This window comes from Loxodonta africana, chromosome 14 (assembly GCF_030014295.1).
Source record: "Loxodonta africana isolate mLoxAfr1 chromosome 14, mLoxAfr1.hap2, whole genome shotgun sequence".
In the NCBI taxonomy this organism is placed as follows: domain Eukaryota; kingdom Metazoa; phylum Chordata; class Mammalia; order Proboscidea; family Elephantidae; genus Loxodonta; species Loxodonta africana.
Genome location: NC_087355.1, coordinates 53,560,887 through 53,588,730, shown reverse-complemented (window position 1 = coordinate 53,588,730; position 27,844 = coordinate 53,560,887). Strand labels below are relative to the sequence as shown.

The 27,844-nt window shown below is 40.6% G+C and overlaps 1 protein-coding gene and 1 long non-coding RNA gene across 2 annotated transcripts in view; one reads left to right on the top strand and one right to left on the bottom strand.

Moving 5' to 3' along the window:
* ATP6V1C1 (ATPase H+ transporting V1 subunit C1) overlaps positions 1-6,126 on the bottom strand; it is a 106,682-nt gene extending 100,556 nt beyond the window's left edge. The window contains exon 1 of the mRNA XM_064267985.1: positions 6,017-6,126. The gene's annotated coding sequence lies outside the window, so the exon portion shown is untranslated. The remainder of the gene's footprint in view (positions 1-6,016) is intronic.
* Positions 2,627-27,844, top strand: part of LOC111750080 (uncharacterized) — a 33,577-nt gene continuing 8,359 nt past the window's right edge. The window contains exon 1 of the long non-coding RNA XR_002785213.2: positions 2,627-6,207. This is a non-coding gene — a long non-coding RNA (uncharacterized LOC111750080). The remainder of the gene's footprint in view (positions 6,208-27,844) is intronic.

The following is a 27,844-nucleotide window of genomic DNA, read 5'->3' as shown; positions in this document are numbered from 1 at the left end:
TAATCCAGTAGTCAAATGAGAGATGGTGTTGACCTGGACTAAGGAAGTAGAAGTGGAGAGATAAAGGGTATATTTAGAACTGATGGGAAAGGAGAAGTTAAGAATGACTCTCAGGTTTCTGTTTATGGTGATAGAAAACATGGCAACGGACATTGGTGATGGCTGCATAATATGATTAATGTAATTGACGTCATTAAATTGTACACGTGAAAAACACTGAATTGTCAAATACATACGTATTTTCCCCCAACAACAGCAACAAGAAAAGAATGACTTCCACGTTTCTGGTTTTAGTAATTGGGTTAATCTTGATGTCTTTCATCAAGATAGGGACAACTGGGAAAAAGCCAGCTTTGAGATAGAGAAGCCCATACATTATCTAAATTAATACTTGATAAAGCCCTTTAACCAATGAGGAAACTAAGGCAGGGACCAGTTAAGTAGCTTGCTCCAGTTCACAGCTACTACACAGTATGGGAGAAATTCAAATCTTGATCTGAATACTGACCTTGGTAACTATGGGCTGTCATAGCAGGCCACCAGAGCCTTATTTGCAATCCCTGTGTCTCCAGGTAGGAAGACTGATGAAGGGCTCAAAATAGATGCTGAGATTAAAAGAGAAGAAGGAGATGGAGAAGCTACCCCAAGAGACTGGTCAAATTGTTCACCCTGAAAGTTATTTTAATACCTGTCAAAGATTGGCTCAAAGAGCACCTTACAAAATTACCTTCGATTTGTAACAGAAACATGATGTCTCTTCATAGCTGTGAAAGACAGACGTGGTGGGGTAGCAGGGCAGCCTCCTCCCATCTTCCTCCTCAACACTACCAGCCCTGGCTCAATACTTGCTGTTGCCCGAGCACAACAAGCTCTTTCATGCCTTTGTCAAAAGCACATGCTGTTCCCTCTATAGGGATGCGGGGAGCACGATTCCTTCTCAACACTCTACCTTCTGGCAACACTCCTTGGCCTTCAGGAATTAGCTCTAAAATTAGCTCTTTGTGAAGTCTTCCCCACTTCCCCAGGCAGTGTTAGTCACCTTCCTATACTTCCAGAATGTTCTGTTGAGACTTGTGCTATGCATCTCCCACTTATGCAGCACATTACAGTTCACTCTTGACCACAGTGCCAAGAGTTCAGCTGCTAACCAAAAGGTTGGCAGTTTGAATCCACCAGCTGCTCCTTGGAAACCCTATGGGGCAGTTCTACTTTGTCCTGTAGGGTTGCTATGAGTCGAAATCAACTTAACAGCAATGGGTTTGGTTTTTTTGGTTATGCAGTTCACAGACTACCATATTGTTTCATTTTAATTTTCACACAAAATCAAGGTGATGCCTCTGTAAACCTATGTTATAGATGAGAAAATTGAGGCTCAGAGAAGGAAAGTAACTAGCTTGACAGATGCCCTGACAAGAGGTAGCAGAGCCAGAACTAGAACTTGGGTGCCCCCAATTTCAAGTCCAGTGTTCCCCCAAAGAATTACAGGCAGAGATCCTCTGACAGGAGGCCCTGTTTCTAAAATGTCATTCTTGTAAAAGAATGAAAACTCTAAATTCTGGTTGCTTGACCTTCAGAACTCAGGAAAACCTTTCTGACTGTGGTTGTTATGTCCTGGCCAAAAAAAAAAAAAAAAGGCTTTATTACAGGGATTTACAATTACAGGGGCAGTTTGCAGCATGTCTGAACCAAACCAGGAAGAGCTACATCCTAGGGAGATAATTAATCTTTCTTCCATAAAGGAGAGATGATTCCAAAGAAAATAAACACATAGCAAATCTCTCCTTATAGTAGGAATGTTTTAATGTGTAGGCATAATAAGAAACATTTTATAAGGAAGGAAGATGTCTTGGTCATCTAGTGCTGCTGTAACAGAAATATCGCAAGAAAAAAAATTTTTTTTTTTTGGATGGCTTTAATAAAGAAATTTATTCTCTCACAGCCTAGTAGGCTACAAGTCCAAATTCAGGGCGTCAGCTCCAGGGGAAGGCTTTCTCTGTCGGCTCTAGAGGAAGGTTCTTGTCATCAGTCTTCCCCTGACCTAGGAATGTCTCTGCACAGGAACCTCAGGTCCAAAGGACACGCTCTGCTTCTGACACAGCTTTCTTGGTGGCATGAGTTTCCCTGTCTCTTTGCTCACTTTCCTCTTTTATATCTCAAAAGAGATTGGTTTGAGACACTATGTAATCTTGTAGATCTCATCAACATAATTGCCACTAATCCGTCTCATTACATCATAATAATAGGATTTACAACACATAGGAAAATCTCATCAAATGACAAAATGATGGACGGTCACACAACACTGGGAATCATGACCCAGCCAAGCAGACAGACATCTCTGGGGGACACAAATCCATGACAGAATAGTACAATGTTGGAAGATAGGAATAGATGGCCTCGTGGAAAAGAATTGAGAAGAAATATGGAAAGAACAATAATCAGGATCGAACTATTGGCAAAAAGAGAAAGAAGTAGAATGTGGTCCAAGAGAAAGCCTATGAAATGTCAAAAACATTTATTTAATAACTTAAAAGTAAAAATGAAAGAAATTCGAGATTCTGGAAATGAGTTAATGTGTATTAAATTCCATGCGGTGATTATACCATAGGAGATATCAATGATAAAAGAGGAAAGAGGTCAAAGTAATTGTATTTATTGAGTTCTTGCTTTGTACCAGCTGCTGTCCTATGACTTTAAAGATATAATCTCATTTAATGCTTATAATAAGACTCTTATCATTATGAAAACTGTACAGATGCAAAACTAAGGTAAAATTTAAATACCTTACTCAAGATCACTTAGCTACTTGAAGATGAAGGTAGGATACTGTTATAGACTGAATTGTGTCTCCCCCAAAATATGTGTCAACTTGGTGAGGCCATGATTCCTAGTGTTGTGTGGTTGTCCTCCATTTTGTGATTGATGTAATTTTTCTATGTGTTGTAAATCCTAATCTCTGCCTGTGGTTAATGAGGCAAGATTAGATTATGTTGAAGAGGATTAGGGTGGGATGTAACACCCTTACTCAGATCACATCCCTGACCCAATGTAAAGGGTGTTTTCCTAGGATGTGGCCTGTATCACCTCTTACAAGAGATAAAAGGAGAGAGAAGTGAGCAGAGAGTTGGGGACCTCATACCACCAAAAAAGCAGTACCAGGAGCAGAGTGCATCCTTGGGACCTCAGATTCCTGTTCAGAGGAGCTCCTTGACCAGAGGAAGATTGATGACAAGGACCTTCTTCCAGAGTCGACGGAGAAATCCTCCCCTGAAGCTGACGCCCTGAATTCGGACTTCTAGCCTGCTAGACTGTGAGGGAATAAACTTCTGTTTGTTAAAGCCAACCACTTGTGGTATTTCTGTTACAGCACCACTAGATCACTAAGACATGCTCATAAGCCCTATGCTGTATTGCCTTGTGTAGGTGGCCTGCCTTAACAGCGCAAAGTTTGCAAGGTTAGTATTCAGATTAGTGTTCAAATCCTATGGATTTTACAAAATGATCCTAGAAAATTTGTGTGGAGGAGGGCTCTCTGGATAGGAATTGATAGAAACAACTTAAACTAGCTTAAGTTAAAAGGGAGATTTTTGGCAACAAACTGAGATGGCTCTCAGAATGAAGGATGAAGTTGACAGCTAAGGCTTGGAAGGCCAGGAAACAGAGCATCTCTGGGGTTTCAGCTCCTGGAACCAGGGATTTGAAAACTCCCAGGGCCTTCCTACCTCTCACCTTTTTCCTTTCCTCAGATTGACTTCATTTGCTCCTATTGCAGGAGGGCTCTGTCATAGGGTAGGGGATGACATCTGCCACCTGTGGGCTCCTAGCCTAGCAAACAGCTTCACAGGCAGGCAGGCAGAAATAAAGCCCTTTTCTTTCTCAGTTCAGGGTAAAAAGTTCCCAGGGAAGAAGAGTGATTGGTCCAGCTTAGGTCATGTGCCTAACCGTGGACCAACCACTGTGGCCCTGAGGCAGAGTTATATGATTGGCAGCCCCCACCCACTAGGATCACATGGTTTAAAGGAGCCTTTCCCAGAAGAAGGAAGCTGCTGTTCTAGACAGGCAAAACAATAAATGCTCAAGAAAAATAGGACTATTAGCAAGAGAATTACAAGGATCAGGAGGTGCAAAACAGCCAAGATTGAACGGTTCAACAGCAAGGATAAAATGCTCAATAAACTTTGGAAACACTATGTAATGAAAACAAGAGTTAGACATGAGGAGTGGAGATGTATCTAAACTAAGTAGAAGGTCTAAAGAGCAATTAAAAGATGAATTAGGATACCAGCTCTGAAACCTTAAAATAGTTCTATTATTAAGGCAGATGGATTCTGGGAGAGTTGATTAACGCAGGGTCATGCTCATAGCTTGTGCCCACTAAATATTAATTCATTTTGATGACAGGTCTTATTAGGAATTATTGCTTGTGGCACTTTACATATCTATAACATATATTTTTAGCAGAATAATTTGCATATGTAAAGTTCTGCATAAATGCAACCAATACTTAATTTATTATAGAGTCAGTGGGTTTATATTTACTCTTTCAAGCATGCATGTATTCATTTATCTATTTTCTACTAATTGAATGTGTACTCTATTCCGGGTACTCTGTTGGGCATATCCTGTTTCTGCCTTCAAAGTGCTTAGTGTCCAGAGCAGGAGACAGAGTTATAAATAAATTGTGCCTGGATAGGCGAATGCTGTGGGGCATTGCCCACATCATCCCTTCAACACTGAGGCACTCTTTCCCCCATCTATGGGGAGTGTTTCCTGTTATAGGCTCACAGATGAGTCCATCCCCTGGAATTGCCCTTGGCTGAAGGGTGCTGCCTCCTCCAAGGGTACAATCCTGATGCAGGGATAGTCCAATGGTTGGTGAATGACTGGTCATTGAGGTGTTATAAAGGCCCAGCATCTTTGCTTCAATTGGAGACAACATCTATAACATCTATGTTGGATATTCTGCTTGGAGGGTTGGAGGAAAGAGAAGCTGGCAGAGTACTTACTCACCCATTCCACAGCTCCCTGCTTGCCTGGTCACGGTTTGGCAGTGGCTGTGTTCAAGAACACCTGTCCTTGGCCCCTCTTCCTTGGCTGTAATTCCCTCCCCTGCCCCATCAGGCCTAGGGGTGCTAACAGCTTCCTTCTGTTTGAGTCTCTGGCGTTTCTCCTTCCTCTTGCTGGGCGCTTAACCCTGCCAACCATCAGGAAGGTATAATATTGGGCATCTAGCACTGTTTTTTTTTTTTTTTTTTTAGTAACCGAAAAAAAACAAACCATATGCTGTGGAGTCAGTTCCAACTCATGGCGACCCGATGTGTGTCAGAGTAGAACTGTGCTCCCTAGGGTTTCAGTGGCTGCAACCTTTTGGAAGTAGATCACCAGGCTTTTCTTCCAAGGTGCCTCTGGATGGATTCCACCTGCCAAACTTTCAGTTTGTAGCCAAACTCCTGTTTGTGCTACCCAGGGACCCTGCCCTGGAATTTAGTAGCTATATTATTAATTTTTTTATTATTAATATTAAATTAATAGCTAAGCTCTCAGAGAAAATTCTTGTCAGTTCTTTCTAATCTCGAATCTATTTCTTGCCATCTGCACTAGTCTGTGCCCCATCTTCTCTCTCCTGGGTTCCTGCAATACCTCCTAATGGGACTTGATGCTCTCTCTGTTCTGGTTATTTTTCTATGGGCTCCAAGATACCCTTCTGCACTCTCTTCTGTAATACTGGGGTTGGTATTTCGCAAACCAAATCTCCCCGCCTCCCTGCTAGCTGGCTTCCTATCAGTGCCGCAATGCGAGGTGCAAGGCAATAGAAGGAGATTGGAAGGAGGAAGGGGCTCCTTTCCTATTTTTCGCTTCCTGTTTTCAGTGTTGCTCCAGTAGCAGTAGAAAATTGGCTCTATTTTTTAGCTCCTTTGAATACTCCCAGCTCCAACCTTGCTGTGCCTTCCCTCACTCCTGAGCTGCCAGCAGCAGCCAGCCAGGCCTGGGAGACCACCCATGCCACACTCCTTACCTGTTGGACTGTGCCCCTGGGAGGTCTGAGCACCCATGGAGACTCACTCCTTGGTGCAAGCACCAGCCACACAGCAACCCCCTCCGCAGAGGTCTGAGTGGGGCAGAGCTTCCTCCAGAGATCTAAGCACTAGCCTCACTTGGCCCCTCCTCCAAGCTCCCAGCTTCCCTCCGGTTCTCCACCCTTAGAAGGTGAGATCTGTTTCTCACAGTTATTAATCTCTGGGTTACCACATCCTCTACCTTTTTTCTTTTACGCTTTTGGACTCTCCTGCCTGGGGAAAAAAATTACTTGTATGAAAACCCCTCTATCTTACTGACTTAGCGCTATCCTAACACAAATTCCAAAAATGGGTGACTTTAAAGAACAGAAATTTATTTTCTCATAGCTTTGAAGGCTAAAAGTCCATATCAGGGTCTCAGCCATGTGGATTCCTTCTGTGGGCCTCTCTCCTAGTTTCTGGTAATTTCCAGCAATCCTTGGCAATCCTGGGCTTGCAGATGTACCTGTCTCCATCATCGCATGGTGTGTGTCTCCCCTCTGTGTGTTTGTTTCTCTGGGTCTGTTTTCCCCTTTATAAGATACCATGTAGAAGGGATTAGGTTTAGGACCTACCCTACTGGTATGGTCTCATTAACATAACAAAAAAATCCCTATTTCCAAACAGGGTCATACTACCAGTATAGGAGTTAGGATGTCAATAGAATTTTTTCAATTCAATCCATGCATTCTCTGTTTGAAATTGTATGGTTTGTTTCTGACTGGCCCCTGATTGATAACCCTTTCATTTGGCAAATAGCAGCCAGCTATCTTTTGAAAATGTGAGTGATGTTATATCACTTCCCTGCTATACTCGTCGAAGTGCTAGTTTTTGTTGTCGTTGTTCTTTAATAGACTTTTTTTTTTTAAAAGAGCAAACAGTAAAATTGTGCAAAGAGTACAGAGAGTTCCCCCATATCTCTTCTCCCTCCTCCACAGTTTCTCCTATTATTAATATCTTATATTTGTTACATTGACAGACCAATGTTGATACACTGTTATTAACTAAAGTCCATAGTTTACATTAGGGTTTCTTCCTGGTGTTATACAGTCTTTGGGGTTTTGGCAAATGCATGTCATGTGTCCCCCATTGTGGGTTCATACAGAATAATGTCACTGCCCTAAAACAGAGTGCTTGGTCTCAAACAACAGAAAATGGCAGTGGCTAACCTAAAGAGGAATTTATGGAAAGGTGGTTGGGGAACTCAGAGAGTGAACAAGAAGACCGAGACAGGTACCAAGGAAGGTTGTACAGCTAGTTCTTGGAATGGTTTGCTCAGGACGCTTCCTCCAACACCATCTCCCAGGACATATACAGGCAGTAGAGGGGCCAGTGGATACTGGTCACTGTACGTGGGACTCTGTTGCCCCTGCACACTTACCCCTGAGCTCTCCTGACTCCCCCACGGCCACCCTAATAATTTCTGACTAACCTTGCATCTTCGAGGCATTCTCTCATGATTAAAGTCCTGGATAGGAACATCTAATTGACCTTGCTCTAGCAGCCAGGGGGTTGTTGTTAGTTGCTGTTGAGTTGATTCCAACTCATCGCAACGTCATGTGTGCAGAGTAGAACTGCTCCACAGGGTTTTAAAGGCTGTGACCTTTCAGGAGCCTGTCTTCCCAGGCTCCAACATTTTGGCTAGAAGTCAAGAGCTTAACTGTTTACACCATCAAGGGACTAGTGGGAAGGGAGAGAGAATATCTCCTCTCTTCATCCTGAGCCTTGGCTTCCGTAGTGGGGACTGGGGCCCTGCCTCCCACCACTTTTGTGATTCCCCAAAATCAGCAGGGTTTTTGAATTCTGGGCAGCCAGAGCGATGAATGTCTACTACATTGTTTAAAACCCTCTAATATCTTCCCCTCTCATTTAGAGTAAATCCCCAAACCTTCATGACTAGCAGGATCTGTCCCCACCTGACTTTATCTAATCCACTGTCCCTTGTTCATGTTCCTGTTACATAGGATTGCTTTCTGTCCCTTGAACATGCCATGCTCATTTCAACCCCAATCACTGTTCCCTCAGCCTGGAAGACCCTTCCCTGCTCTTCTCAAGGAAACATTTTTTTTCAATTTTTTAATTTTATTTTTGTTGTTGAGAATATACACAGCAGACATGCACCAATTCAACAATTTCTACCTGTACAATTCAGTGATATTGATTACATGCTTCAAGTTGTGCAAACTTTCTCACCTTCTTTGTCTAAGTTGTTCCTCCCCCACTAGCATAAACTCACTACCCTCTATGTTTCCTATCTCATCTTTCCAGTTGCTGTTGTCAGTTTGATCCAATACAGATAGATCTTACAAGAGCATAATGCTCAAGGCAGACAGTCTTTACTAGTTAAGCTAAACTATGGTTTAGTTTTAACAGGACCTCAGGGGATATTTATGGTTTAAGGTTTAAAGATTATTTTAGGGCAATAGTTTCAGGGGTTCGTCCGGCCTCCACAGCTCCAGAAATTCTGTTCTGCATTTTCTTCCTTTTGACCAGGATTCTTCTATAGAATCTTTGATCAAAATGTTCAGTAATGGTAGCAGGGCACCATCCAGCTCTTCTGGTCTCATGGCAAAGGTTGCAGAGGAACCCGCTTCTTACCTTTTAAGTTTCAACTCAGTGATCTCCTTCTCATTGAAACCTTCCTAAAGAGCCCCCACCACACATTTCTTTCCTTTTTAGCACTGGTTGTGCCTGATACTTTCTTGTTTGTTTATTTCTTAGTGGAAGCCCTGGTGCCACAGTGGTTTAGTTAAGTGCTCAGCTGCTGTGATCATCGAAGGTGTGAGTCATGATTCTCAGTGGTTTGGCAGTTACGATGTAGTTTGGTGGTGAAGTGGTTAAGAGCTCAGGCTGCTAACCAAAAGGTCAGCATTTGGAATCCACCAGGTACTCCCTGGAAACCGTGTGGGGCAGTTCTACTCTGTCCTACAGGGTCACTATGAGTTGGAATTAACTTGACAGCAAGCAATGACGACAAAGCCCAAAATGGCCACTGAAGCTCCAGTCACCACATCTGCATTTTAGGCATCACAAAAAGGTAAGGGGGAAGGGCAAATAGGGACACTCATGGCCCAGTCAACCCTTTAAGGAACCTTCCCAGGAGGCCCACATAAGACTTTCATTTGTATCTCATTGACTAGAACTTAGTTATAGGGCCACACCAAACTGCAAGGGGCACTGGGAAATGTAGTCTTTAAATTGGATTCATTTGCCATTCCAAATAAAACCGGCATACTGTTAGTAAAGAGAATCTGCTCGATGACAACTGGTTTGGTTTGGTTTTTTGGTTACTAAAGAAGAAAGGGAAAGTGAATATTGCACCTTGTGCTGGTTATTTCCTCTCCAAACTTTTCATTTTTCATTTGTAAAGTGGGAACAATTGTACATACCTCAGATGGCTGTCCTGAAGTGTACATGAAATAAAACCTTAAAAATGCTAGCACTATGCCGGATTCATACTCAGTAAACATTAGCTGTAATCATGCAAAAGGAAAAAAATATATCTCTGAATGATTTTAAAAGTAAGGCATACAAAACCAAACAGAACAAAAAGAAAAAAGTATCTGCAAAAAGTACTGATTAACTTCAAAAAGAAACCTACTCTATCTGCAGGTTTCTCCCAACCTTTCATTGCTTTGACCCTCTTATCTCAATCAATTTTCAGTTAACAAAGTTCACTTTTAATATCACCCTTGCTTTGCTACTTACAAAGACCCACTGTCTCTGAACCGGTTGTCTCAAAGTCACTGTTTTGAATCTTTCTAGTCTCACTCACCATCTAACTGCTGTCCAACTATGTTCGGTGTTCTAGACCCATGGCTCATAAACCCAACTGATCCTAAGACCCACCCACTTGGGTAGCTCTTTAAGAATACAGATTCCCAGGCCTACCCCAGGAATCAACCAGAACAAATTCTCTTGTATCTACCTCAGCTGTGTCAAACTGACCCTTTGGGTTTTCTTGGATGAATGATTCAGCAACTCAAATGTTTAAAGAGGACAGATAAATGCATTTTGAAATACAAACATACATTGAATGTTACCAGGTGCCTGGCACTGTTCTAAGCATTTTACATTTGCCATCCAGTTGACTCCAACTCATGGCAGCTCCATGCGTGTTGGGGTAGAACTGCTCCACAGGGTTTTCAATGGCTGATGTTTTTAGAAGTAGATTGCCAGGTCTTTCTTCCAAGGTGCCTCTGGGTGGACCCGAACCTCCAAACTTTTGGTTAGCAGCTGACTGTGTTAATCATTAACACCAAGGCACTGTTAGTCCCTTTTATACAGGTCAGAAAAATGAGGCACAGAAAGGATAAGCAATTTGCCCAAGGTTGCATAGTTAGTAAGTAGAGGAGCTAGGATTCAAGCTCAGAAAGTCTGGCTTCAAAGCCTGTATGCTTAACCTCTACCCTGTACCACCCGCCAGTCAATATTGAACAGCTAGGCCAGTGCAGTGCAAATTACAAAATAAATTTGAACGGTTTCCTCCCAGCATTTATCAAATAAATTGCAAGATATTCTCATTTCTGATCATTTTTCTTCCCAAGAATGTTGTGGCATAGAAAAGTCTGTCATAAAATTATTTCATTCAAAGGTGGTGTTGAAACTGTGTTTTTATGTGTGCATACGTATAGTATGATGCTATTTTTGTAAAGAAGTGTATCCACACACATATATGCACATTGACGCTGTATATGCCTACAGAAAGTCTGGAAGGAAACACAACAAAGTGTGACAGCTAATCTGGGTGGTAACAGCATGGGAGATGTTTATTATTGTTGTTAGTTGCCAATCATTTGGCTCTACTCCTGGCAACCTTAATGTATAACAGGATGAAACGTTGTGTTCCCTTTCCTGTGCCATCTTCACGATCATGGAGATATTTATTTTCCTTTTTTTATTTATCTGGAATGAAAAATAAAATTTTGTCTAATACGAATTTCTTAAATTTTTAAAATAAGGTATTTTATGTATTTTCAGGCAAAAACAGTATAAAACACTGTTTTCTCAGGGAGCCCTACAAACCCTTTATTTAAAATCCCACCTATACCACTCTAAAAAGAAATCTGACCAAAGTATTGGATTACCAATGTGTTTGCAAGGTGGCCGAGGCTATTGGTTTTGGAGTCTAATAGATGTGGGTTTAAATTCTGTCTGTGAAGCTTTCTGGCTGAGAGGCATCTGTCAGGTCACCAAATCACGCACCTCCCTTGCCTGTCTGTGCAAAGGCTCGGGGACCGGTACGCTAGGCAGTGCTAAACACCTGAATCAAAGTGCTCAACACAAGGTAGTGATTAAGGCCAACAAGGGTCTGTCCTTATCAGAACATAACACAGAGTTAACAAATGCCAGTTATAAAAATGGCATCTCTTTTGCTAAAAATAAAGAATGTAAATAATTTACTAGAGGGGGGTTAAGCAGTGGCGTCAGTAAGGCTGGTGTCACCAAGTGCGATAACTCATGGTGCCACTCTTCCCCGCCAGACCTCCTCCCATACACAATCCTTAGCAATGTTTTTTGAACTAATGTTACTTCTAAGTTATAATTCCCATCTATCACTCCTTCTTTTCCTTTAATTACTTCTTTAATTCTCAAAAAAGTTATTGATATAGGTTCACAAATACTAATTACCACAATATTGTAGCTAAAACACCAGAAAATTTAACAAAATTGGAGGCTATAAAAACATTGGCAACAACAGAAACAACTGCTCATGCTTGTAGCATGTGCAGATCACAAAAACATGTGATTTGAAGCGTCATTGTAGTTGGGTAACAATGACAGCTCTGACCAGAGTGCATTAGAAGGTTCAAAAAGTAAACTAGCGTAGAGTTTTAGTCTTGTAGGTATATTAACACATGTAAGCCAGGAGCCTTGGGGGTACATTGGTAAGCGCTCAGCTGCTAACCAAGAGGTCAGCGGTTAGAACCCACCAGCTGCTCCATGGGAGGAAGATGTCTCTGAGGTCTGGCTGTGTCTATCCCCACCTCCTGTGCCCTCAAGCCTTGCTCTCCTCACTCCACTTCCGTCTGGCTAAAACTGCTGTCTCAAAGGCCACCAGTGACATCCTTATTGCCACATCCAGTGTTCAGCCTTATCTTCCTGGACCTTGCTCTATTAGCCATCCACTCTCTCCGTGTTTCCAGGCTCCTTTCCTTCTGTCTATGAACATGCTCCAATCTCCCATAGCCTTAAAAAACAATAAAAAAAAATAACACACTTAGCCTCCTGTTGCTCAAGCAATTGCTTCATTTCTGAAATCCCAGCTTCTTAATGTTTGAGAGTTTCCAGCTCTGCCACTTCTCATTGTGTGACCTTTGGCGAGTTGCTTTACCTCTCTGTGCCTCAATTTCCTCATCTGTAAAAAGAGGCTAAATAAAAACGTCTGCCTCTTAGGTCATTGTGAGAATTAAATGCATGAACCCAGACCCCCATTATATAGAAGGTGGTCTGGTCAATAAATATTAACTATTAGGAGTCTCTGGGTAGTGCAAATGATTAAGAACTTGATTATTAATCTAAAGGTTGGCGGTTACTCCTTTTGGAGGTGCCTCAGAGAAAAGGTCTGGTGATCTGCCTCCAAAAGGTCACAGCCTTGAAAACCCTACGGACGCCACACACATAGGGTCACCATGAGTCAAAATTGACTTAACAGCAACTGGTTTGTTTTATTTTGGTTTATTATCTGAGTCAGTTTCTTGACTTCCTTCCATTCCTCAGTGTACCAGAACCTGGCTCGCACCTTTGTAAAACTACTTTGTAAAGGTCACCAATGACCTACTGTCCATCAGTACTTTCACTCCTGCATCTCTGGCTCTTGGTGGCATTTGACATTATCAGTTACTTCCTTCTTCCTGAAACTGTCTATTCCCTCATCTACTGCCACTTCCTGCTGCACACTGTCATACTCTAATTAAGCTGAATGATCACAGCTCGCACAAAAACGACTAAGGTTGGTTTTTTTCCCTTACCTCCAGGTCTTTGCTCTTGTTGAAAGTGCGTGATCTCCATCACCACAAAAGGCTCCCCTTACTCTTTTTCACCTCCAGTGCCCAACCCCTGCTTCTCCCTGCTCCCACCCACTCTCCCCAGCTTCTCCTCACCCCACCACCTTCCTCTAGTTAACTTTAAGATTCAGCTCAGGTCTCACACCCCCAAAATCTTTCCTAACATCCTTCTCCCACTAAAGCTGGGTTAGGTGCCCCATGACGGTGCCCATATAACTGCCAGGCACTCACTGGGCTCTGCCATAATTCTGTTTCCCCAGGATGACTATAAACGCCTTAAAAGCATGACCATTTCTTTTCTTTCTTTTTTTTTTTTTAATAATTTTTGTTGTGCTTTAAGTGAAAGTTTACAAATCAAGTCAGTCTCTCACACAAAAACCCATATACAGCTTGCTACACACTCCCAGTTACTCTCCCCCTAATGAGAGAGCCTGCTCTCTCCCTTCACTCTCTCTTTTCGTGTCCTTTTCACCAGCTTCTAACCCCCTCCACCCTCTCATCTCCCCTCCAAGCAGGGGATGCCACATTAGTCTCAAGTGTCCACCTGATCCTGAGAAGCTCACTCCTCACCAGCATCCTTCTCCAATCCATTGTCCAGTCCAACCCATGTCTGAAGAGTTGGCTTCGGGAATGGTTCCTGTCCTGGGCCAACAGAAGGTCTGGGGGCCATGACCACCTGGGTCCTTCCAGTCTCAGTCAGACCATTAAGTCTGGTCTTATGAGAATTCGGGGTCTGCATCCTACTGCTCTCCTGCTCCCTCAGGGGTTCTCTGTTATGCTCTCTGTCAGGGCAGTCATCGGTTGTAGCCGGGTACCATCTAGTTCTTCTGGTCTCAGGATGATGTAGTCGCTGGCTCATGCTGGCCCTTTCTGTCTCTTGGGCTCATAATCACCTTGTGTCCTTGGTGTTCTTCATTCTCCTTTGATCCAGGTGGGTTGAGACCAATTGATGCATCTTAGATGGCTGCTTGCTAGCGTTTAAGACCCCAGACGCCGCTCTTCAAAGTGGGATGCAGAATGTTTTCTTAATAGATTTTATTATGCCAATTGACTTAGATGTCCCCTGAAGCCATGGTCCCCAGACCCCTGCCCCTGCTATGCTGGCCTTCGAAGCATTCAGTTTATTCAGGAAACTTCTTTGCATTTGGTTTAGTCCAATTGTGCTGACCTCCCCTGTACTGTGTGCTGTCTTTCCCTTCACCTAAAGTAGTACTTATCTACTATCTAACTAGTGAGTACCCCTCTCCCACTTTCCCTCCCTCCCCCTTCTCGTAACCACAAAAGAATATTTTCTTCTCAGTTTAAACTATTTCCCAAGTTCTGATAATAGTGGTCTTATACAATATTTGTCCTTTTGCAACTGACTGATTTCACTCAGCATAATGCCTTCCAGGTTTCTCCATGTTATGAAATGTTTCACAGATTCCTCACTGTTCTTTATCGATGCATAGTATTCCATTGCGTGAATATACCATAATTTATCCATTCATCCATTAATGGGCACCTTGGTTGCTTCCATGTTTTTGCTATTGTAAACAGTGCTTCAATGAACATGGGTGTGCGTATATCTGTTCGTGTAAAGGCTCTTATTTCTCTAGGATATATTCCAAGGAGTGAGATTGCTGGATTGTATGGTAGTTCTATTTCTAGCTCTTTAAGAAAGCCCCAAATCCATTTCCAAAGTGGTTGTACCATTTGACATTCCCACCAGCAGTGTAGAAGTTTTCCAATTTCTCCACAGCCTCTCCAACATTTATTGTTTTGTGTTTTTTGGATTAATGCCAGCCTTGTTGGAGTGAGATGAAATCTCATTGTAGTTTTGTTCTGCATTTCTCTAATGGCTAATGATTGTGAACATTTCCTCATATTTCTGTTAGCTACCTGAATGTCTTCTTTAGTGAAGTGTCTATTCATATCTTTCGTGCATTTTTTAATTGGGTTATTTGTCTTTTTGCAGTTGAGTTTTTGCAGTATTATGTGGATTTTAGAGATCAGGTACTGATCGGAAATGTCATAGCTAAAAACTTTTTCCCAGTCTGTAGGTAGTCTTTTTACTCTTTTGGTGAAGTCTTTGGATAGCGTAAGTGTTTGATTTTTAGGAGCTCCCAGTTATCTAGTTTTTCTTCTGCATTGTTAGTAATGTTTTTGTATACTGTTTATGCCATGTATTAGGGCTCCTAACGTTGTCCCTATTTTTTCTTACATGATCTTTATCATTTTAGATTTTATATTTAGGTCTTTGATCCATTTTGAGCTCATTTTTGTGCATGGAGTGAGGTACGGGTCTTGTTTCATTTTTTTGCAGATGGATATCCAGTTATGCCAGCACCATTTGTTAAAAAGAATGTCTTTTCCCCTTTAACTGTTTTGGGGCCTTCGTCAATTATCAGCTGCTCATATGTGGATGGATTTATGTCTGGATTCTCAATTCTGTTCCATTGGTCCATGTATCTGTTGTTGTACCAGTACCAGGCTGTTTTGACTACTGTGGCGGTATAATAGGTTCTAAAGTCAGGTAAAGTAAGGCCTCCCACTTTGTTCTTCTTTTTCAGTAATGCTTTACTTATCAGGGGCCTCTTTCCCTTCCATATGAAATTGGTGATTTGTTTCTCCATCTCATTAAAGAATGTCATTGGGATTTGGATCAGAATTGCATTAAATGTATAGATCGCTTTTGGTAGAATAGACATTTTTATAATGTTAAGTCTTCCTATCCATGAGCAAGGTATGTTCTTCCACTCATATAAGTCTCTTTTGGTCTCTTGCAGAAGTGTACTGTAGTTTTCTTTGTATAAGTCTTTTACAACTCTGGTAAGATTTATTCCTCAGTATTTTATCTTCTTGGGGGCTACTGTAAATGGTATTGATTTGGTGATTTCCTCTTCAATGTTCTTTTTGTTGGTGTAGAGGAATCCAGCTGATTTTTGTGTGTTTATCTTGTATCCCGATACTCTGCTGAACTCTTCTATTAGTTTCAGTAGTTTTCTGGAGGATTCCTCAGGGTTTTCTGTGTATAAGATCATGTCATCTGCAAATGGAGATACTTTTACTTCTTCCTGGCCGATCTGGATGCCCTTTATTTCTTTATCTAGCCTAATTGCTCTGGCCAGGACTTCAGCACAATGTTGAATGAGAGTGGTGACAAAGGGCATCCTTGTCTGGTTCCCGAGCTCAGTGGGAATGTTTTCAGGCTCTCTCCATTTAGGATGATGTTGGCTGTTGGCTTTGTATAAATGTCCTCTATTATGTTGAGAAATTTTCCTTCTCCTCCTATTTTGCTGAGAGTTTTTATCATGAATGAGTGTTGAACTTTTTCAAATGCCTTTTCTGCATCAATTGATAAAATCATGTGATTCTTGTCTTTTGTTTTATTTATGTGGTGGATTACATTAATTGTTTTTCTAATGTTGAACCATCCCTGCATACCTAGTATGAATCCCACTTGGTCATGGTGAATTATTTTTTTGATATGTTGTTGAATTCTATTGGCTAGAATTTTGTTGAGGATTTTTGCATCTACATTCATGAGGGATATAGGTCTATAATTTTCTTTTCTTGTTGTGCCTTTACCTGGTTTTGGTATCAGGGATATGGTGGCTTCATAGAATGAATTTGGTAGTATTCCATCCTATTCTATGCTCTGAAATACCTTTAGTAGTATTGGTGTTAACTCTTCTCTGAAAGTTTGATAGAATTCTGCAGTGAAACCATCAGGATCAGGGCTTTTTTTGTTGGGAGTTCTTTGATTACCTTTTCAATCTCTTCTTTTGTTACGGGTCTATTTAGTTGTTCTACCTCTGCTTGTGTTAGTTTATGTAGGTAGTGTGTTTCTAGGAATTCATCCGTTTCTTCTAGGTTTTCAAATTTGTTTGAGTATAGTTTTTCATAGTAATCTGATATGATTCTTTTAATTTCAGTTGGGTCTGTTGTAATATGGCCAATTTCATTTTTTATTCGGGTTATTTGCTTCCTCTCCTGTTTTTCTTTTGTCAGTTTGGCCAATGGTTTATCAATTTTGTTGAGTTTTTCAAAAAAACAGCTTTTGGTCTCGTTAATTCTTTTCAATTGTTCTTCTGTTTTCTATTTCATTTAGTTCAGCTCTGATTTTTATTATTTGTTTTCTTCTGGTGCCTCTGGGTTTCTTTTGTTGCTCTTTTTCTATTCAAGTTGTAGGGATAATTCTTTGATTTTGGCCTTTTCTTCTCTTTGGATGTGTGCATTTATTGATATAAATTGGCCTCTGAGCACCGCTTTTGCTATGTCCCAAAGGTTCTGATAGGAAGTGTTATCATTCTTATTGGGTTCCCTGAATTTCTTTATTCCATCCTTAATGGAACATGACCGTTTCTTATTCTTCTTTGAATTTCTAGCGCTTGGCACAATATCAGATACAGAATCAGCATTCAGTAAATGTTCATAGAATTAATTATGTAAATAATGATACCAAAACCCATTTATATCCCCAGGGTCTCAGGTCACAGATTACAGGGCAGCTAGACTTTCATAGAGTTGTCACTGTTGTGTGCTGTGGAGTCAGTTCTGACTCATAGCAACCCTATATGACAGAGTAGAACTGCCCATAGGGTTTCCAAGGTTGTAATCTTCACGGGAGCAGGTCACTGGTGGGTTCTAACCGCCACCATTTGGTTAGCAGTCAAGCTCTTAACAATTGCACCTCCCTTCAGAGAGTTAGAAGGTTAGAAAAAACTCAGAAACAAGAAAAAAGAATCTGCCTAAGGTTTGACTGGAGTCCCAGGATTAAGCAAATGGTTAAGTGCTGGACTGCTAACCAGAAGGTTGACAGTTCAAAGCCACTCAGAGGTACCTTGCAAGACAGGCCTGACAGCCTGCTTCCAGAAGGTCACAGCCTTGAAAACCCTATGGAGCAGTTCTACTCTGCATGCATGGGGCCATCATGAGTCAGAATCAACTGCACAGCAACCAGCAGCAACAACAAAGGTTTGCAGGAGTGAAGGAGGCTGTGATACAGAAATACTCTTAAAATGGCAGGGCAGAGCCTGAAGGAAAGCAGACTTCACTTTCCTCTCAGCCCTGCCTAGATTTTCTCACAAAATCGCCAGCTACACGGAATGCAGGAGAAATCTGCAGAAAATGTATATACACTCTCCCTCTTGCTTCTTTCCAAAAACAAAACAAACCAGTAAAACCATATGGCTTGAAAATGTCCTTCCAAATTATGCTCACTCTGTATGTATTTTTTATTGTAGTACCAATTGATATAACAAAACATTTGCCAATTCAGCTATTTTTGCATGTACAGTTCAGTGATATTGGTTACATTCTTCATGTTTTGCAGCCATTATCATTATCCTTTTCCAAATTATTTTACCACCATCAACATAAACTTTGCATCACTATGTATTTTTATGCTAGAAAAAAGAGAAAAACATTTTTTTCCCCCAAAACTTGGGAGAAATTCAGAGCATTCTGTGCAGACTTGCATAGATTCCCATGAGTACAATCAGGTTATTATCTACTTTGCCATCTCCTTTTCAAGTCAACTATTACACCATCTACAGAGAATTTCAAGAATGTCTTGGTTTTTAGTACCTTTGTTACCATTGCTTTAGCCTTTGATATTAGCAATTACTAAGGGATTCATTGTTCATCACTCCTAGACCAGTTTCTGCCTAACAAGTAAGAACCATTCAGCATTAGTACTAACAAATTTTTAAAAATCAGAATCTTCTTTTTTTTTTTACAGATAATAAATAATATGTTCACATGGTTCAAAACTCAGGATATACAAAAGAATGTATTGTACTTTTTATAAAAATAAAAAAAAAAATTTCTTCCACTCTGTCCTTTTGGAGATGTTCTGGTTATAAATATATGTGTATATATATGTATACACATACACATTTTTTTCTGCTGCCTGTCTTTTGCTATATCCTATTATACAAACAAGGAGCCCTGGTGGTATAGTGGTTAAAGTGCTTAGCTGCTAACAGAAAGGTCAGTGGTTCGAACCCACCAGCCTCTCCACGGGAGAAAGATGTGGCAGTCTGCTTCTGTAAAGAGTATAGCTTGGAAACCCTGTGGGGATGTTCTATTCTGTTCTATAGGGTTGGAATCGACTTGACTGCACACAACAACAACTATACATATGATTTGGCACCTTGCTTTTTTTTCACTTAACAATCTATTTTGCAGGCTGTTCCGTATCAGTACATAAAGGAACTTTCTAATTTTACTTTTTACACTGTACAGATATACCACGATTTATTTAACTAGCTCCCCATTCATGGCGGAGCCCTGGTGGCGCAGTGGTAAAGAGCTTGGCTGCTAACCAGTGTTGGCAGTTTGAATCCACCAGCCGCTTCTTGGAAACTCTCTGGAGCAGTTCTACTCTGTCCTATAGGGTCACTATGAGTCGGGATCGACTCAATGGCAATGAGTCTACTCTTGGAGATTTAGGTCGTTTCCAGTATTTTGCTACTCAAACAATGCTGTAACGAATAACCTTTACATATATTGTTCTGCACATGTACCAGGATATCTGTAGCATAAATGTGTAGAAGTAGATTAGCTGGGCTAAAAGGTGTGCTCATTGCATTTGTCATGTTGCTAGCTATTGCCAGATTTCTCTGTGTGGAGGTTGTACCAATTTGCCCCCCCATCAGCTTTGCTCTATCTCCCCTGACATGTTGTGGAATCATTATCACTATCTTCTTCCAAAAGTCAGCAGATTTTCTAGGCTTTGCCTATTTGGAAGGTGAAGAATGATGTCTCAAAGTCATTCTAGCTTGCATTTTTTTTTTATTGTGAGTACGGCAGCACCTTTTTTGGGGGGGGGGTCCTCAGTGCTATCTATGCTTTCCTCTCTTTCTCCATATGAAATACTAATAGCTAATACTTATGGGATGGTTTAACGCTTACCAGGTACTTCATGGGAATCTCACTTAAGCTTCTCAACAGCCCTTTGTTGTAAGTAGCGTTACTATTCCCATTTTACAAATGGGGACACTGAGGCTTAGAGGTTATTCGTTACAGCACTGAGTAGCAAAATATTGGAAACAACCTAAATCTCCACAAGTAGACTCATTGCCATCAAGTCAATTCTGACTCATAGTGACCCAATAGGTAGGTCTCAGAGCAGTAAGTGGCAGAGGCACAGCTTGAATCCAGATTTCTCTGAAAACAAAGCCCACATTCTTAAAGACTGGGCAGCTTCACTTACTTGACAACAACAACAAAAAAAATAGAGGCCCTTGACCTCCTCCACCTTGAGACCAGAAGAACTTGATGGTGCCTGGCTACCACTACCAAACATTGTGATCAGGGTCACAATAGATGGGTCCGGTCATGATAGAACAGGGAAAATGTGAAACAGAACTTCAAATTCTCAAAGAATCCAGACTTACTGGACCCTTTGAAACTAGAGGAATCCCCAAGACTGTTGCCCTGTGTCTTAGTTATCTAGTGCTGCTGTAACAAATACTAGAAGTGGACGGCTTTAACAAACGGAAGTTTATTCTCTCAAGTTTATGAGGCTAGAAGTCCAAATTCAGAGTGACAATTCCAGGGGAAGGCTTTCTCTCTCTGTCGGCTCTGGGGAAAGGTCCTTGTCATCAATATTCCCCTGGTCTAGGAGCTTCTCAGGGCAGGAACCCCAGGTACTAAGGACGCGCTTCCCTCCTGGTTCTTCATTCTTGGTGGCATGAGGTCCCTCTCCTCTCTGCTCTATTCTGTCTTTTATATCTCAAGAGAGATTGACTCAAGATACCACCTAATTATGCAGATTGAGTCCTGCCTCATTAACATAACTACCTCTAATTCTGTCTCATTAACATCATAGAGGTTAGGATTTATAGTACATAGGATAATCATGTCAGATCACAAAATGGTGGACAACCACACAATACTGGGAATCATGGCCAAGCCAAGTTGATACACATTTTGGTGGGACAGAATTCAATCCATAACACCCTGAGACACTCTTTAAGCCTTGAACAGAAATTATTCCCTGAAATTGCCTTTTAACTAAAAAGCAAGTTAGCTCAAAAAGTAAAGAATTTCACCTTTGAGAACTGTGTTTTTAAAAAAATTATCCATATGAGACCAAATGGACAATAGTTACTCTAAAGCATAGATGAGAAGTTGTAGGGCGTGGGGGAGTAGTGAATCTAAATTAACGGGAGTGGGACACCTAGAACAGAAATAATGAGAATGTTGACACAATGTGAAGAATGTAACCAATGTCACTGAACGTTATTTACAGAAAATTGTTGAACAGGAACCTGTTTTACTGTGTATATTTGAACCAAAAATTCAATAAAATTATTTTTTTAAAAAATGGAGGCCCCCGGGCATTGGCTCTCAAATTCCTGCTCTGAAATTCCGAAAAAATCTAGTCTGCTAATGACCCCTCCCATTTTTGTCTCCTGTTGAGATGTGCTCTACGGGGACCACATTAAAATCTTGATCCAGGGAGGCAGAGCCAAGATGGCAGAATAGACAGACGCTTCCAGCAAGCCCTCTTTACAAAAAAGACCAAAAAAAAAAACAAGTGAAATGAGTATATTTATGACAGGCTAGGAGCCCTGAGTATCAAAGGCAAGCTTAGAAAATGAACAGAGGGGCAGGGAGAGGAAGAGACGGTTCAGAAGCGGAAAGACGTTACTGGACCTGAATCATGAGGAGCCCTCAGACACCACTCCTGGAGTGGTGGTGGTGGTAGGCTGGTACTAGGGTTTGGCCGCAATTCCCTCAGGGAGAAGCAGCCAGCCACACAGCCTACTCACATCTCTGGAACCAGAGAAGAAGGTGCTCTCAGCAAAAGCTAAGTCCTTGTGTATATTTTACCATGCCCCCCCACCCCCAAGCCAGCTTCAGCGGCTGAATTCCCTGGGCCTGAGATAAGCACTGTTGAGCACCTAGAGCCATCCTCCCGGCCTTGGAGAAGGAAAAAATTTGCATTTGGGGGAAAAGATACTTTGCTAGCTCCACTAACTGGGGGAGCTCAGGACAGAAGCAGCTCCTGCCCAGGCATAAACAGTCTGTGGACTTTGAGCACCTTTCCCCTCTGCATGGACCTCTGTGGGCCTATTTCAGGAGAATAGGCCCTTGTTGGCAGACTCCAACCATTTCAGCTGTGCTGTGGAGAGGTGGGTGTTTGATGTTTGACATTGTTTTCCCTATTAAACAGGGTCCTCACCTATCCACATCAGGGACCTAAGGACTGGTAGCTCCACTCAGATCACCCAGCCACCTGCGACAGGAGTCCAAGGATAACTGGTACCTCCCAGTCCTTACAACCAAAAACACTGGGTGCCCATGGTCCGTCTACAGAACCCACCCACCTGCATGCTCTAGGGAACAGGGATGTATTTTCCTGAGAGACACTTGGGGGTCAGTTCTCAACACTCTGCCTTGTTCAGAGCCTGACCCCCTGCTGCAACTAGATACCAGTACCTACACCAATCACCTCGGCCCCTCTAAGACTGTAGGACAGAGCCTGTACCACATAATTAATGATCAGCTACCTGGACACCTGAGCTGAATTCATACAAGAAAACTGAATGGACTCCTAGACTGATATACCTGATAACAGCTCTAGCCATCTGGGTACAGGACGTCAGAGCTCCAAAGGTGAAAATAATCAAGCTAGCTCACTCAAGCAACCCATTTGGGCATATCAAAACAAAACAAAGCAAGAAGCTACGACACAGTAAGCAAACATAAACTAATACAATAACTTAAAGTTGGCTCAGAGACAAGAGTCAATATCAAGTCACATAAAGAAACACACCATGATCACCTCAACAAGCTCTCAAAACAAAGAATCCAGGGATCTTCTAGATGGAAGTGCATTCCTGGAGTTACCACAGGCAGAATACAAAAGTTTAATATACAGAACCCTTCAAGACATCAGGAAGGAAATGAGACAATATGCAGAACAAGCCAAGGAACACACAGATAAAGCAACTGAAGAAATTAGAAAGACTATTCAGGAACATAATGAAAAATTTAATAAGCTGGAAAAATCCATAGACAGATAGCAATCAGAAATTCAGAAGATTAACAAAATTACAGAAGTAGACAACTCAATAGAAAGTCAGAGGAGCAGAACTGAGCAAGCAGAAGCCAGAATTTCTGAACTTGAAGATGAATCACTTGGCGCAAATATATTTGAAGAAAAATCAGATAAAAGAATTTGACAAAATGAAGAAACCTTAAGAATCATGTGGGACTCTATCAAGAGAAATAACCTACAAGTGACTGGAGTACCAGAACAGGGAGGGATAACAGAAAATACAGAGAACATTGTTGAAGATTTGTTGGCAGAAAATTTCCCTGATATCATGAAAGATGAGAAGGTATCTATCCAAGATGTTCATCAAACTCCACATAAGATAGATGTTAAAAGTCACCAAGACATATTATAATCAAACTTGCCAAAACCAAAGATAAAGGGAGAATTTTAAGAGCAGTGAGGGATAAACGAAAAGTCACCTACAAAGGAGAGCTAATAAGAATAAGCTCGGACTACTTGGCAGAAACCACGAAGGCAAGAAGGCAATGGGATGACTTATTTAAAAAACTGAAGGAAAAAAATTGCCAGCCAAGAATCATATATCCATCAAAACGGTCTCTTAAGTATGAAAGTGAAATTAGGACATTTCCAGATAAACAGAAGTTTAGGGAATTTGTAAAAACCAAACCAAAACTACAAGAAATACTAAAGGGAGCTCCTTGGTTAGAAGATAAATAATATCAGGTATCAACCCAAGACTAGAACACTGGGAAGAGCAATCGGAAGTCAACCCAGACAGGGAAAGAAAAAAAACACAGCAAGATTTAAAAAAAAAAAAAAAAGCTCAAAAAGGGTAGCAGCGATGTTATTATATAAAAGAAGACAACATTAAAATAATAAAGAGGGACTAAGAAATGTAATCATACACCTTCCATATGGAGAGGAAGATACGGCGATACAAAGAAATAAAAGTAGGTTTAAATTTAGAAAAGTAGGGGTAAATAATAAGGTAACCACAAAGGAGACAAACTATCCTACTCATCAAAATAAAATACAAGAAAAAAATAGACACTCAGCAGAAACAAAATCAACAATGAATATGAGGAAAGGATAATATATAACCTACTCAGCATATAAAATTAAGTGGGGAAAAAACCGTCAACAACACACAAAAAAAAGATATCAAAATGATAGCACTAAATTCATACCTATCTATAATTACGCTGAAGGTAAATGGACTAAATGCACCAATAAAGAGACAGAGAGTGGCAGAATGGATTAAAAAACACAATCCGTCTATACGCTGCCTACAAGAGACAAACAGACTTAGAGACACAAAAAGACTAAAACTTAAAGGATGGAAAAAAATATATCAAGCAAACAACAATCAAAAAGGAGGAGGAGTGGCAATATTAATTTCTGACAAAATAGACTTTAAAGTTAAATCCATCAGAAAGGATAAGGAAGGACACTATATAATGATTAAAGGGACAATACACCAAGAAGATATAACCATATTAAATATTTATGCACTCAATGACCGGGCTGCAAGATACATAAAACAAACTCTATGAGCATTAAAAAGTGAGATAGACAGCTCCACAATAATAGCAGGAGACTTCAATACACCACTTTCGGTGAAGGACAAGACATCCAGAAAGAAGCTCAATAAAGACACCGAAGATCTAAATGCCACAATCAACCTACTTGACCTCCTAGACATATACAGAACACTCCACCCAAAAGCAGCCAAGTATACTTTCTTTTCTAGTGCACATGGAACATTTTCTAGAATAGACCACATATTAGGTCATAAAGCAAGCCTTAGCAGAATCCAAAACACTGAAATATTACAAAGCATGTTCTCTGACCATAAGGCCATAAAAGTAGAAATCAATAACAGAAAAATCAGGGAAAAGAAATCAAACACTCAGAAACTGAAGAATACCTTGCTCGAAAAAGACTGGATTATAGAAGACATTAAGGATGGAATAAAGAAATTCAGAGAATCCAATGAGAATGAAAACACTTCCTATCAGAACCTTTGGGACACAGCAAAAGCAGTGCTCAGAGGTCAATTTATATCAATAAATGTACACAACCAAAGAGAAGAAAGGGCCAAAATCAAAGAATTATCCCCACAACTTGAACAAACAGAGAGCAGCAAAAGAAACCCTCAGGCACCAGAACAACAACAAAAAAAAAACTAGAACGGAACTAAATGAAATAGAAAACAGAAAAACAATTGAAAGAATTAACAAGACCAAAAGATGGTTCTTGGAAAAAATCAACAAAATTGATAAACAATTTGCCAAACTGACAAAAGAAAAACAGGAGAGGAAGCAAATAACCCGAATAAGAAATAAGAGGGGCAATATTACAACAGACCCAACTGAAATTAAAAGAATCATATCAGATTACTATGAAAAATTGTACTCTAACAAATTTGAAAACCTAGAGGAAATGGATAATTTCCTAGAAACACACTACCTACCTAAACTAACACAAACAGAGGTAGAACAACTAAATAGACTCAAAACAAAAGAGACTGAAAAGGTAATCAAAAAACTCCCAACGGAAAAAAAAAAAGCCCTGGCCCTGATGGCTTCACTGCAGAGTTCTACCAAACTTTCAGGGATGAGGAAACCCTGGTGGCATAGTGGTTAAGTGCTATGGCTGCTAACCAAAGGGTTGGCAGTTTGAATCCGCCAGGCGCTCCTTGGAAACTCTATGGGGCAGTTCTACTCTGTCCTATAGGGTCGCTATGAGTCGGAATCGGCTTGACAGCACTGGGTTTGGATTAGTTTTTGGTTCAGAGGAGAGTTAACATCACTACTACTAAAGGTATTTCAGAGCATAGAAAAGGATGGAATACTCCCAAACTTATCCTATGAAGCCAGCATATCCCTGATACCAAAACCAGGTTAAAAAAAAAAAACACAAAAAAAGAAAATTACAGACCTATATCCCTCATGAACTTAGATGCAAAAATCCTCAACAAAATTCTAGCCAATAGAATTCAACAACATATCAAAAAAATAATTCACCATGACCAAGTGGGATTCATACTAGGTATGCAGGGATGGTTCAACATTAGAAAAACAATTAATGTAATCCATCACATAAATAAAAGACAAGAATCACGTGATTTTATCAATTGATGCAGGAAAGGCATTTGACAAAGTTCAACACCCATTCATCATAAAAACTCTTAGCAAAATAGGAGTAGAAGGAAAATTCCTCAACATAATAAAGGGCATTTATACAAACCCAACAGCCAACATCATCCTAAATGGAGAGAGCCTGAAAGCATTCCCCTGCAGAACGGGAACCAGACAAGGATGCCCTTTATCACCACTCTTATTCAACATTGTGCTGGAGGTCCTAGCCAGAGCAATTAGGCTAGATAAAGAAATAAAGAGCATCCAGACTGGCAAGGAAGAAGTAAAAGTATCTCCATTTGCAGACAACATGATCTTATATACAGAAAACCCTAAGGAATCTCAAGAAAACTGCTGAAACTAATAGAAGAGTTCAGCAGAGTATCGGGATACAAGATAAACATACAAAAATCAGTTGGATTCCTCTACGCCAACAAAAAAAAAATCGAAGAGGAAATCACCAAATCAATGCCATTTACAGTAGCCCCCAAGAAGATAAAATACTTAGGAATAAATCTTACCAGAGTTGTACAAGACTTATACAAAGAAAACTACAATACACTTCTGCAAGAAACCTAGAGACTTACGTAAGTGGAAAAACATACCTTGCTCATGGATAGGAAGACTTAACATTATAAAATTGTCTATTTCACCAAAAGCAATCTATACATTTAATGCAATTCTGATCCGAATTCCAACGACATTCTTTAATGAGATGGAGAAACAAATCACCAACTTCATATGGAGGGGAAAGAGGCCCCGGATAAGTAAAGCATTACTGAAAAAGAAGAACAAAGAGGGAGGCCTTACTTTACCTGCTTTTAGAACCTATTATACTGCTGCAGTAGTCAACATGGCCTGGTACTGGTACAACAACAGATACGTAGACCAATGGAACAGAATTGAGAATCCAGGCATAAATCCATCCACATATGAGCAGTTGATATTTGACGAAGGCCCCAAAACAGTTAAATGAGGAAAAGACAGTTTTTTTAACAAATGGTGCTGGCATAACTGGATATCCATCTGCAAAAAAATGAAACAAGACCCATACCTCACTCCATGCCCAAAAACGAGCTCAAAATGGATCAAAGACCTAAATATAAAATCTAAAATGATAAAGATCATGGAAGAAAAAATAGGGACAACGTTAGGAGCCCTAATACATGGCATAAACAGTATACAAAACATTACTAACAATGCAGAAGAAAAACTAGATAACTGGGAGCTCCTAAAAATCAAACACCTATGCTATCCAAAGACTTCACCGAAAGAGTCAAAAGATTACCTACAGACTGGGAAAAAGTTTTTAGCTGTGACATTTCTGATCAGCACCTGATCTCTAAAATCTACACGAAATTGCAAAAAGACAACCCAATTAAAAAATGGGCAAAAGATATGAAAACACACTTCACTAAAGAAAACATTTAGGCAGCTAACATATACATGAGGAAATGCTCACAATCATTAGCCATTAGAGAAATGCAAATCAAAACTACCATGAGATTCCATCTCACTCCAACAAGGCTGGCATTAATCCAAAAAACACAAAACAATAAATGTTGGAGTGGCTGTGGAGAGACTGGAACACTTATACACTGTTGGTGGGAATGTCAAATGGTA